The sequence below is a fragment of the Bidens hawaiensis genome, unplaced genomic scaffold (assembly GCF_021521415.1).
Source record: "Bidens hawaiensis isolate Kalapana, Puna unplaced genomic scaffold, B.hawaiensis_p1.1 tig00016275_1, whole genome shotgun sequence".
Classification (NCBI taxonomy): Eukaryota; Viridiplantae; Streptophyta; class Magnoliopsida; order Asterales; family Asteraceae; genus Bidens; species Bidens hawaiensis.
Window position 1 is genome coordinate 49,001 of NW_027492490.1, and position 12,664 is coordinate 61,664.

The following is a 12,664-nucleotide window of genomic DNA, read 5'->3' on the forward strand; positions in this document are numbered from 1 at the left end:
TTTGGTTCGATTACAATAGTAAAATTCGCATACAACTTATAAACTCGCTTACAATGTGATCATTAGAATACAAATGTATTCTAATACCATTCGAATACATGTTATTAAAATACAATGCTATGCTATTAGAATAGATCAGACTTAACCATTTCTGGTAAAACCTGAATAATGAGATTAGGACAAGTATTGATACATGTAATTAATGTACAGTTAGCCGACCACAGTTAAAGAGAGGAATAACGATTAACGTAGAACGTAATAGAACCCAGGTGAGTTTCTAGCCCCATTCCTTGTAATGTTTTCAAGGCTGTGTGCATACTCGATGTGATAGTTAATACACTTACCTTAAATGGTAAGTGTATGCCATGTATTATTTATATGTTATTTATATATGTCTTGAATGTGAATGAAAGTTTGTCGGTACGTGAATGATCTTTAGATATTGCACGTATTGACAAGGGAGGTATGTATAAGGTAGCTGAATGTGTATGATAGATATATGTATAACATATGAGTATGTATAAATGATTAAAGAAAGTATATATATGTTACGGGTATGTAAAGACAGTACGTACGAAGATGAAGAAGTAAGGGATCAGACCCTAAATATCTGAGATAGAGAAGAAAGGGATCAGACCCTAATAATATCTGAGATAGAGAAGAAAAGAGGGATCAGACCTTAATAATATCTTAGATAGACAAGAAAGGGATCAGACCCTAATAATATCTGAGATAGGCAAGGAAAGAGGGATCAGGCCCTAATAATATCTGAGATAGACAAGAAAGGGATCAGACCCTAATAATATCTGAGATAGATAAGAAAATAGAGATCAGACCCTAATAATATCTGAGATAGCATGGACAGTAATTATATAGTATGAAAGTAATAAAGTATGAACGTATGTATGAAATTATGTAATGAAAGTAAATTAGCAAAATAATTATTATGTATCTTCGGATGCACAATTGAAGGTAAATGTATGTATTATATGATGTGTGATTAACTAGAACTCACTCATCGTAGCTGACTTTTAGTATGCACGCAGGTGAGTAGGATGAGACAGCTGGCTTGAGCGGGGACACATGGCAGATGAATAAGAGTCTGGCATCTGAAGACTCATAATGTTTTATATTTAATGTTTCAATTTTGAAAGCCAGGAATGTTTTAAGACAAGTTATGAATTATTATGTAATGTTTATGAAAGTTTTATATTCCGCATAAAGTTTTAATTAATTCTGATATTTAGAACTGTGTTTATGAGTAAATCCAATGTCCAAAGTAGGGCACCGGTAACGGGGCCTTACACCATAATATGCATTCGTTGATATGAGAACTTGTTTCTTATGTGGCGAACGTGTGCACGTCGTTAGGAATTGTGGAACATGAAAGGTGAAGAATGCTCATCCAGTTACCAAGGAACAACCCAAAAAGGTTCCCGTGGTTAAGGAGATTCTCAAGTGACCAATGTCTAATGTTGACGAGACCCACATAATGTTTCCAATGTGAATCCATGCAAAGTGGTTCATGTTAATGAAAATTCTGTTAAATTAATCACAAATTGTTTGTTCCCACACAACCAATTTGCAAAAATGAGAACACAAACGTGATTAAGGACGCATATCAGAAGTGCAAGTCTAGGAGACCATTGACATATTCACAAGCGGCTAAATCACATTTGGATCCTGATAAGATTAAATCTTCTGATGAAAAGAAAGAGGTGCCCAAGACTGAGTCATGGGCTGCCTTTTTGGTATAATAATGTTTCTTGTATGTGCAGAGCTTATCCAAGACTATATCAGGTGAAAATTGAATCATGGATAGTGGATGCTCTCGTCACATCACCGACAATATTGATCTACTAATCAATGTAAATAATATACAGGGGGTTATGTAACGTATGCGGGTAATTCAGGGGGGGCATGAAAACTAAGGAAGGAGATGTGTCAAACTGTAGTATTACGTTTGAAAAGGTTAACGTGGATCACAATAGTGTATTGAGGTGTCAAAATAATGAAAGGTTAGTCATCTTTTTATAGTGAAATTGTAGATTTTTTATGTTTATAGAATTTATTGAATTTCATCATGTTTAATATTATTAAAAACAAAAATTAAAATGGTTTAAAATGTTTTCAAAGTGTTTAACACTTTCAATAAATTTATTTAATTAAAACATTTATTGGTTCATTTTCATTAGTTAAAAAAACAAGATATGAAAAGATGGTAATGATTAAAATAATAATAGTTCAAGAATAATTCAAGTGAATTGCATGAGATATGTACACGAATAAATTATCTTGATTATGAATGTTTTAAATGGGCATGCAATACTACCAGGGTGGTGAAAAATATAATTGCATAGAAATGATCACATAAAATACATGAAATAAAACTTGAGATTAATTAATAACATTATATATGTATATATATATAATGAGTTTCCTAAGAATGATAAGAACCAATAGATTTTTGACATGTGACATTACAACCTATGGTGAAAGAACTATTGTAGGAAATTATGTCGGTTATAGTGGTGAAAAACTATTCTAGAAAACTCTGTCGGTTTTTGGTAATTTTAAATATCAAGCATTGTTTAACATGATCCAATGGCTTTGATTGATTCATAGTCTTCCTAAGAAACTACTTGTTTTTAGGATATATATATATATATGGTGGGTTTATAATAAGAAGCGGAGTGTGTCTAAGAAGTGTAACTAATCTGGTGCGTTAGATATATTGATCTAACGGTGGATATGAAAAGTGTGTTTATTGTACAATGTGTTTTATTTTAGTTGCGGTGTGTTAATTGTGTGGTGTGTTTTATTAAATCTAATGGTGAAAACACACTTCCTACACTTCTTAGGAAAAATCAACTTCTTATTATAACATTGCTCTCTCTCTCTCTCTCTCTCTCTCTCTATATATATATATATATATATATATATATAAAGTAAAACAAAAAAAAATTAAAACGGGTCAGGTTTTCGGATTTAAAAATGAACGAATATTACAAATTCTTTGCATACCTCTACACGAATGAGTAATTTATTGGAAATTGTTTGATCAAACTTAAAACCAAAATTAAAATTGAAGCTCGTTTAATAAAGTAGATTCAATCAATGTTTTATACATAAATTTTGATTAGGCTTTCATATTTATATTAACCTATTATTTGTATCATATAGGATTAAGTGTCAAGTTATTCTACAAATAGAAACAAAAATGGGAAGAATGAGAAGGATTTGTAGCCATACAAAAAAAACCCTAAAAAAATTTAAAATAAATAAATCATAACTCAAAATTTAATTAAAAAACGAAAAATGTAAAAACACAAAAATGTTTCCATCGTCTTTTTCTCGTTCTCATAAAAATACAACGGTAAGTGAAAAAATCATTGTGTCTTTTTGTTTATCATTGTGTTTTATGTTTATTTCGTCATTGATTGTGTCTTTTTACCTTGACATTGTGTTTTTTTCTTTATATTGGGTTATATTACTCAACATTGTGTTAATATTTTGTTCGGCATTGTGTTAAATTTTGCGATCTTTGTGTCTTTTTTTAGTTATAATTGTGTCTTTATTTAATTTCGTCATTGTGTCTTTGATTTTGGCATTGTGTCTTTTCGTCAAATTTTTTTTATTTTTTGTTTTTTATTACTTTTTTTAACGGGAATGATGGCGGAAACATTTTTGTTTTTTAATTTTTTTTCGTTTTTTAATTATATTTTGAGTTATGATTTCTTTATTATTTTTTTTTTTAATTTATTTTTAAAGAGGTTTTTGTGTGGTTATAAATCATTCTCACAATTCTCATTTTTGTCTTTTTTTTTATTTCAACTTTACCCTAGAATTAAGTACAAATATCTTTTAACATGCAAAACATACGAAGTTGTAAGATGATGATAATCACAAAGGATCGTTGCTTCTTCTCATTCATTAACCACTATAAATAATTACACTATGTGACCATCTATGGAAACAATATCAAACCATATCAATTATAACAAATACAATATATATCAATTAACTTCTATATGAACCATAGTCTATTATACCCCCGCAGTTGAAGCAGGAGGTAACCGAATGCCAAGACTTGACCGAAAGTCTTCATAGAGAGCCCGAGGTAACCCTTTTGTGAAGACGTCTGCTACTTGATATCGAGTGGTCATATACAGAATCCGAACCCGACCCCATTGTACATGCTCACGAACGAAGTGAATGTCTACTTCAATGTGTTTGGTTCGTTGATGCTGAACCGGGTTACCCGAAAGATAAATGGCACTAACATTGTCACAATAGACAAGTGTAGCACGTGAAAGAGGTCGTCGAAGCTCTAATAATAGGTTACATAACCAACAAATTTCGGCAACAACATTTTCCACCCAACGATACTCGGCCTCCGCACTAGAGCGGGAGATTGTGGGTTGGCGTTTAGAGGACCATGAGAGGAGGTTGTTACCTAGATAAACACAATAGCCGAAGGTAGAACGCCGGGTGTCCGGACACCCGGCCCAGTCGGCATCCGTATAAGCAACCAAGGAGAGATCCGCATTTTTGTTGGTACATGATGTCAGTAGTTCAGTGTCTAGTGTCTGTAATCGAGTTAGTTGGATTTGTATTTTGTATTAAGCGAAGTTAGCTCACAAGTTCGCTTATATAGGCGAACTTGTGGAACAAGCGAAGTTAGTGACAACTTCGCCTAAACATGTTAAGCGAAGTTGTCGTCTGTTATATACGGCTAGGTTACGGCTGAATTAGATGAATCAGTTTATGAGTTGTTCAGAGTTTGTGTAATCGGTGATCAGTGAATCACGTGTTTCCAGTTGCAATACAACGTGTCTTTGTTTATTGTAACGTGTGTTTGATTGTGTTAACGTGTATCGTCTTCTACGCTCGTATCGTCTTACGTAGGGATTCCGCACCTACGTATAACGAGATATTCCGTGTAGATCCGGCTGGGAACCTACAATTGGTATCAGAGCTTTTGCTCGTGATTGTGTGGTTCGGGATTATCACGCGGGTGTAGAAATCGTTCCGTTCGACTATTCGCGGGACGAGTTTACCGAATTTTTTTGTCCTACTCACCTCCCACCATCATAAACAACCCATTACACCTTCGCATACCTCGCAACACGTCAAAATCAAACCTGCAAAATCATCGTGTTCATCAGGCGAAGTTGCCGCTACTGTTTGTAGGGTTTAGGCGAAGATATAAGGTTAAGCGAAGTTATCCACAACTTCGCCTACCTCACAAGTTCGCTTATCTCAAGCGAAGTTATCCACAACTTCGCCTACCTCACAAGTTTTCTTAACTTAATCAGGCGAAGTTGGGAAATCAAGCGAAGATAAGACTTAAGCGAAGTTAACTTTAACTTCGCCTACAGTACTGTTCAGAATAAAATTTTTATTTTTTCGGGTTTCTTTGTGTTTTCGTTTCGTGAAAGATGACTTCCATAAATATTACGGAACTGGTAAAAATGGAGGTGGAAGCGGGTTCAGCTACTAAGGCACCGAAAATGCTTAAGGGTACCGATTTCGTGGCGTGGAAAGATCGGTTTGAGCAGTATGTTAAATATCAAGATGCTAAGATGTGGGTGTGCATTCAAGATGGATACATTCCACCAACTGCTTTGTATGAGGGTCGTGAACAAATTAAGAAATACAACAAGATGGAAGAGGAAGAAAAGAAGATGTATGAGGCTGAAAGCAAAGCTCATGCTGCGATAACAATGGCTCTTCCACAAGAGATTCTTCACACCTTTAGGAAGTATAAAACCGCTAGAGAGTTATGGGAAACACTTGAAAACCGATTTGAAGGTAATGTGGGGATACGTGCATCCAAGATTAAACTACTCAAAACCCAATTCTCGGTGTTCAAGTATTTGAAGAATGAATCACTTGATGATATCATCACGAGATATTATCACCTGATGACCGAACTCGGCAATTATTCCATTGCTTACAAAGAAGAGGAGATTGTAGAAAAACTTCTTGATGCTCTCCCACCGAAATGGGAGATGTACACTGTCTTGATGAGAGAAGATAAAGAGTTTGCCGACTATGACTTGGAAACAGCAGTCAACAAACTACGAACTTTTGAACTTAACATGGTTCGAAAAGAGACACCAACTGATCAGGTTCAGGATCCGGGAATGTATGGTGCGAAAGTTAATTCAAGTTCAAGTTCGAAGTCAGAATCATCTGCTTACTACTCAAAGGGAGACTCGAGCTCTAACTCAACTCATGATGGTCATGTTTCTCTCAACATGGACGGTGATGTGTGTTTCGTAGCTGGTGGAACAAATTCTTCTAAACCTCAAACAACAAAGGGTAGTTTTTCTTCAAGTGTTCCGAACATCAACTACTCTCAGATGCCCATGAGTGTTAAATCTGCTGAACAGCAGTTTGCTCTCTATGCATCTTTCATTGCTTCTTACGAAAATTACATTAAAGGTAAAATCATTGATCCTGCAACTTTAGACGAAGACTATGATCAGATCGATGCTGATGATCTGGAGGAGATGGATCTGCAGTGGCAGATGGCAATGATTGTAAGAAGAGTTAAAAGGTTTATGAAGAAAACTGGTAGAAAATTCGTTGGTGAAAGACCAGGTTTTGACAAGTCAAAGGTTCGGTGTTATAACTGTCAACAGAATGGCCACTTTGCTAAAGAATGCACAAATGACAGAGTAGAACGCAGTCAAAACAGGTCTACACAACAGAGTGGTGGTGGTAGTGAGAATAGGGCGATGATATCCAGACGTAACGGGGAATACAACTGGAATCCGCAAGTTGAGGAAGTGTTCGAACAGGCTAACTTGGTTAACATCGAAATTGAAGAAAAACCCAGAGAGACAAAAGAAAATCAAGCCTACATGGAAGAAGTGAACGATCAGCTTTCTGAGGTAAGTCTTAAACTCCCTTGTACGAAATGTGAAAATCTGTCTGAACAGTTGAAAACAATAACTGATCAGTTTGTTAGTTTGGATGCTCAATTCAGAACATTAAAAGAAGATCATTATTACACTAAAACTAGAGAAAACAGTTACAAGGTAAAAATAAAAGCTAGTGAGAAAGATATCAGAAGTCTTAAAGCAAGTCTAGCTGAAAAAATAATCTTAGCTATGAAGTGTTAGAAGAGAAAACCAAACTAATTGCTGAAAGGGGTAAACAGATAGCTGATCACCAGGTGAAAATGGTGGAAGTAAACAGAAAGCTTGAGCAATTTAGAAATTCCTCCGCAATACTTGATCACCTCGTAAGTGATCAACGTTCCCCAGTTAAAAGGGGAGGAATTAGATATAATGAAGTTCCACCACCTTATAATCATAACTATACTTTTGATCCTAGTAATCAGAAATCTGTTGATGTTGAAATTAGTCAGACAGTTCCTGTTAAGGTTACGATTAAAGATCCAGAAGTTAGTAAAGGCGAAACGAGTAAGCCTGTTTCGAATGTTAAGATTTCTGTTCCTAGTTCTGTCTCATCAAATTCGGACAAGACATCCGAGTCTAGTGAGACAGAAGAAGAGGAAGTGTTACTAAAACGTGGAGAGGAACATAAACCAACTGAAAAGAATTCTCCACTAAACCCGTATGTCCCACCATATGTTAGACAAACGGGCAGTAATGCAGCCTCATCATCTAAAACAACTATTGAGACGAAAGTTGAACACAGGAGTTGTTTCAGATGCAATCAAATAGGACACCTGATTGCTGCTTGCCCTCTGAAGCAGAGATTCACAGGTATGAGGCCTTCGAAAACTGAGAATAGAACTAACAGTAATTTCTATAATGGTAAAAATGAAAACTCATCAAAGTTTAGATCTTGGACTAATCCAGGTTTTCAAAGAAGTCGACCTCAGTTTTTCCCAGTTAACAACCAAACCATTAGTAATAATTCATTTAACTCACGAAGGTTTGGATGGCCTCATAGTCAATCTACTAGAAGGTATCCTTTTGGGACTTACAGAAATCAGTCTAATACTAACTTTGGACAGCCAAAGTACGGGATGCATTTTAACATATTTAATCGACCCAAGACCAATAGGTCTTGGGTCCCCAGATTTTAATCCTTTGCTTTGATCGTGCAGGAACAGTTGAACAGGGCTGCAAACAATCTATGGGTTGTGGATAGCGGCTGTTCCCGGCACATGACGGGTAACAAGAATTTTTTACACGAGTGGAAACCTGTTCAGGGAGGAAGAGTTAGTTTTGCTGGAGAGAGTGGTGGAAGGATTACTGGAATTGGGACAGTGACTAATGGCAAAATGAAGTTAGAGAAGGTGAATTTCGTTAAAGAACTGAAGCATAATCTGCTGAGTGTATCTCAGATCTGTGACAAAGAGTACACTGTGCACTTTACCAAAGATGAAGCGATCGTACTGTATCCTGGTTTCAAGATACCAGAGGAATGGATAGTAATGAAGGCTCCAAGGGAAAAGAATACATATATTATGGACATGAGGTCGACTGAGATGGCAACAGAAGAATCGTGTCTTCTGTCAAAAGCAACTGAATCGGAGTCCGAGTTATGGCATCGAAGAATGGGGCATATTCATCTTCGGAAAATGAACTACAATGTCAAGAATGGGCTGGTGCTGGGTGTTCCCTTGAAAAATTTCAACTTTGAAGACCAATGCTTATCGTGCAAAAAGGGAAAGCAACACAAGAAATCTCATCACACCAAGAAGGTTAATTCAATAGTCAGTACCCTAGACCTACTTCACATGGATCTCTTCGGTCCCGTGAATGTAAAAAGCCTAGGTGGAACATCATACTGCTTGGTGATAACTGATGATTTCTCTCGATATTCTTGGGTATATTTCCTGAAGACAAAGGATGAAACGGTGCAGTTGGTAATAAATTTGATTACCAAGATTGAGAATATTATGGGGAAGAAGGTTAAATACATCAGGACTGACAATGGGACAGAGTTCAAAAACTATCAGATGGAGATATTCTGCTTACAGAAAAGGATAGACCACTAGTACAGCGCTCCGTATACTCCACAACAAAATGGGGTGGCTGAGAGGAAGAACAGAACGCTAATTGAAGGAGCCAGAACCATGCTGGCTGATTCTAAACTTCCTGTGGTGTTCTGGGCTGAAGCTGTTGCAACAGCCTGTTATATCCTTAATAGAGTTTTAACTGTTAAAAGATTGAATAAAACATGTTATGAACTTATGCATGGGAGAAAGCCTAACTTGAGTGGTCTCGAACCATTCGGGTCCCCGTGTTCGATATTAAAGACGAACTCAAAATTTGGTGAAATAGCCGACGAAGGTATTCTAGTCGGATATGTTGTTGGGACTCCCAACAGACGAGTCTTTAATCTATCGACCAGCAGGGTTGAGGTGGTGTGTAACACTGATATCACAAGTTACAAATCACCAATACCAAGCACGGGACCCGCTGGGGCTTTCGACTATGATAGGCTTTTTAAATCTTTTAATTTGCCTTACCCGGATTGTGCAGAAGTTGATGAGAGAATAACAACGAAGATACTTTATGATGAGGAAGAAACTCTTGTGCAACGACCGCAGTACGATGAATGTCAACCTTCCTCGTCAAATGCTGTCGATACCCCTGCTGCCTCTACAGAAGAGGAATTCTTCAATCCGTTTCACTCTCAACAACAATCACCCATTGATGAGCTATCTTCGAACCAGGAAGACAATCTGCAAGTCAGTTCGGCTCCGACTACGAGTGTTCACAAAAATCACCCTTTGGAGAACGTGGTAGGTGATCTGTCCGACGGTGTACAAACAAGACGAAGCTTGAATGAGCACACTTGTGTTTACACAAGCATTAAATATACAGGCATCATTAACGAATGCTTGTACCCCTGCTTCATAAGCCAGATTGAACCAAAGAACTATCAAATGGCTCTCAAGGACAGCTCGTGGGTTGAAGCCATGCAAGAAGAGTTAGCCCAGTTCAAGAAGATGGAGGTTTGGAATTTGGGCAAAACCGAAAATGTGCATGCGATTGGCACAAAATGGGTTTTCAACTGCAAGAGAGATGAAAAAGGGATAATTATTAGGAACAAGGCGAGGCTGGTTGTAAAAGGTTTTAATCAGCAAGAGGGGATCGACTACAATGAAGTGTTTGCTCCTGTGGCGAGATTGGAAGCGATTCGATTGTTTTTGGCATTTGTGGCACACAAGGAGATGAAGGTGTTCCAGTTAGACGTGAAAAGTGTAGGTTCCCTGGACGGATCACACGAGATATCCCGATATACACAGGTGCGGAATCCCTGTGTAGATCGTTACGGACGTAGAACACAACCACACAAACACACGAATACGATACGAACAAACACACGTTATATTAATAACTCAACACGTGATACTTACAGACTCTCGACCTCATGTCACTTGACTCACTGAATTACACGTAACTTAACCACTTAAAACCAACACCAAAACGATAATCCGTAACCTATATAAATACACGACAACTTCGCCTCAGGCGAAGTTGTCCATAACTTCGCTCGTTCAACAAGTTCGCCTAGGCGAACTTGTCAACAACTTCGCTTGGTTAACAAGTTCGCCTAAGCGAACTTGTCAACAACTTCGCTTTAAACAAACAAATACATAAACAATATTACAGACTCGATTACAGACATTAGACATATGAACTACTAACATTTATGCACCAACAGACTCCCCCTTGGCAGTAGCTTCATATCTTGATCTTTCAGCTCTTGTCTCGTAATCCTGTATCTTCACGCGTGCACTCCTTCTCTAACACACACCGACACAACTCGTTGATACTTTCTTGCTTCTTCCTTCCAAGCTGGAATATAAAAGATCTTTTTCTCGTTAAGCATCTTCAGATCAGCTTGCGATAAGTTAACAAGATGCATCGGATCGTAAACTCTAAGAATCTCTTGTTCATCCTCATCTTCCATCACTGCCTCCGCTGTCTCACAATCAACGAACCACCACTTTAGGTCTTTGAGCACATCCTTGGGCATAAGCTTCATCGGTACTTCTTTAAGGCACCGGATTGGTTTATACTTCATAACCATCCAAGGCTTTCCATCAGCTCTCAAACCTCTATCCTTGTCTTCAACAAGTTTCCCTTTCTGTGGTTTCAACAGCTCAAACTTCTTTTCCTTTATGCTCTCTTTCCATACGATTTTCCCGATGACTCTAGCCATATTATCATCACTTCGATTGATCAACCCCAATCTGGCTAAGTCTTTAACCTCACATTCAGGCAGTGTGTTTAACGATCTCAACATTCTTCTAAGGTACTGAATTCCATCATATCGTTTAATCACGAAGAGCCGCAGCTGCTCATCATAAATCCAGCATATAATCCCTTTCTTTGCTTCAGCATAGCCCTTATTATTGTAACTCTTTTTGAACATGGTAGGGACTGCCGGTTTCTTTGTTTTAAAGAACCATTGAGCATATCCTTCCTTCCATCTCGGCTGCTCTTCCCATTCAGTATCTTCAACTGCCGTCTGATCACCCATATCGGCCTTCTCAACCTCTGGAATGTCATGTTCGACGTTTTCCTCTACTATCTCTCCTTCCTCAATCTCATTTTCCTCAATCTCAATCTGCTCACCGATCTTCTCAATCACATCACTCGGCAGCACATCTTCATCAAACAACACATCATCGCTGAACATATCATCGTCAAGTTCCTTCAACGCATCAATCACGTCATCATCAACCAACACCACATCATCACCACCAGAACCACCAGCCGCGTCGGCAGACTCCCCCTCAGCTGTGGAAGTACCAAGAGCTTGAGAAGTTCTTGGCAACTCACCACCTGCATCTTTCGATGCATTGGGATCATCGTCTCGGTCATTTCTTCTTTTCGTCCTTAGCTCGTCGCCCTTACAGCTCATCTCCCCCTGAGATGCCAAGAACTCCTTCAAGGCATCTATAATTTTCCCATGCTCAACCAGGAGGGATGACTGTAGTTGATTTGCTTCTACTAGGCGTTGAATAGTCTTCGATTGCTCTGCCACGATCCGCTCTAGTGAAGCTATTCTCTCTGAGTCTGACATAGGCGTAGGCGAGACATCAGAAACATGCGTAACCGCAGGTGGTACCATACCTGATAACCCTGCAGTAGTGACGACCGTTGACTCTACAAATCGTGCAACAACCACCGACTGAGTAAGCGTTGTAGGTGGTAGAGACACGATCTCCGGAGTCGACGTCTGGATAGTAGTGGTAGATGGAATGCTAGCAGATGATGTAGCCACCACGGGAACATCCGCAGCGCTTATACCTGTAACCTGTACAGCAGTAGGAACGATAGACATACCAGACAGTGCGGCCGGAGCAAAACGTACCATCCTCGAAGTCTCTCCAGCTCCCATGCCAGCACCTGTCCTTTCCCGTCTTGATCTTCTTATCAGCTTATGTATATCTTCTTCCTCTTCTGACTCATCATCATCCTCCGTTCTCTTTCTCTTCCCAAAAGTTCTCTCTCGAGACACCATCAACCGTCTCCCCTCATTCATGATCTCATCCAAATCTGAGTCAGCCATCGATGTAGCTGCTCTAGTAGCACTCACACCCGAACCCTGTGCAGCAGAGACCTGCACCTCTTCAACTTGATCCATATCGAAATAACCTTGACCTCCAAAGACAGCATCAAGATCTATATCCTCTGCAGCCGACACAACAGGCACA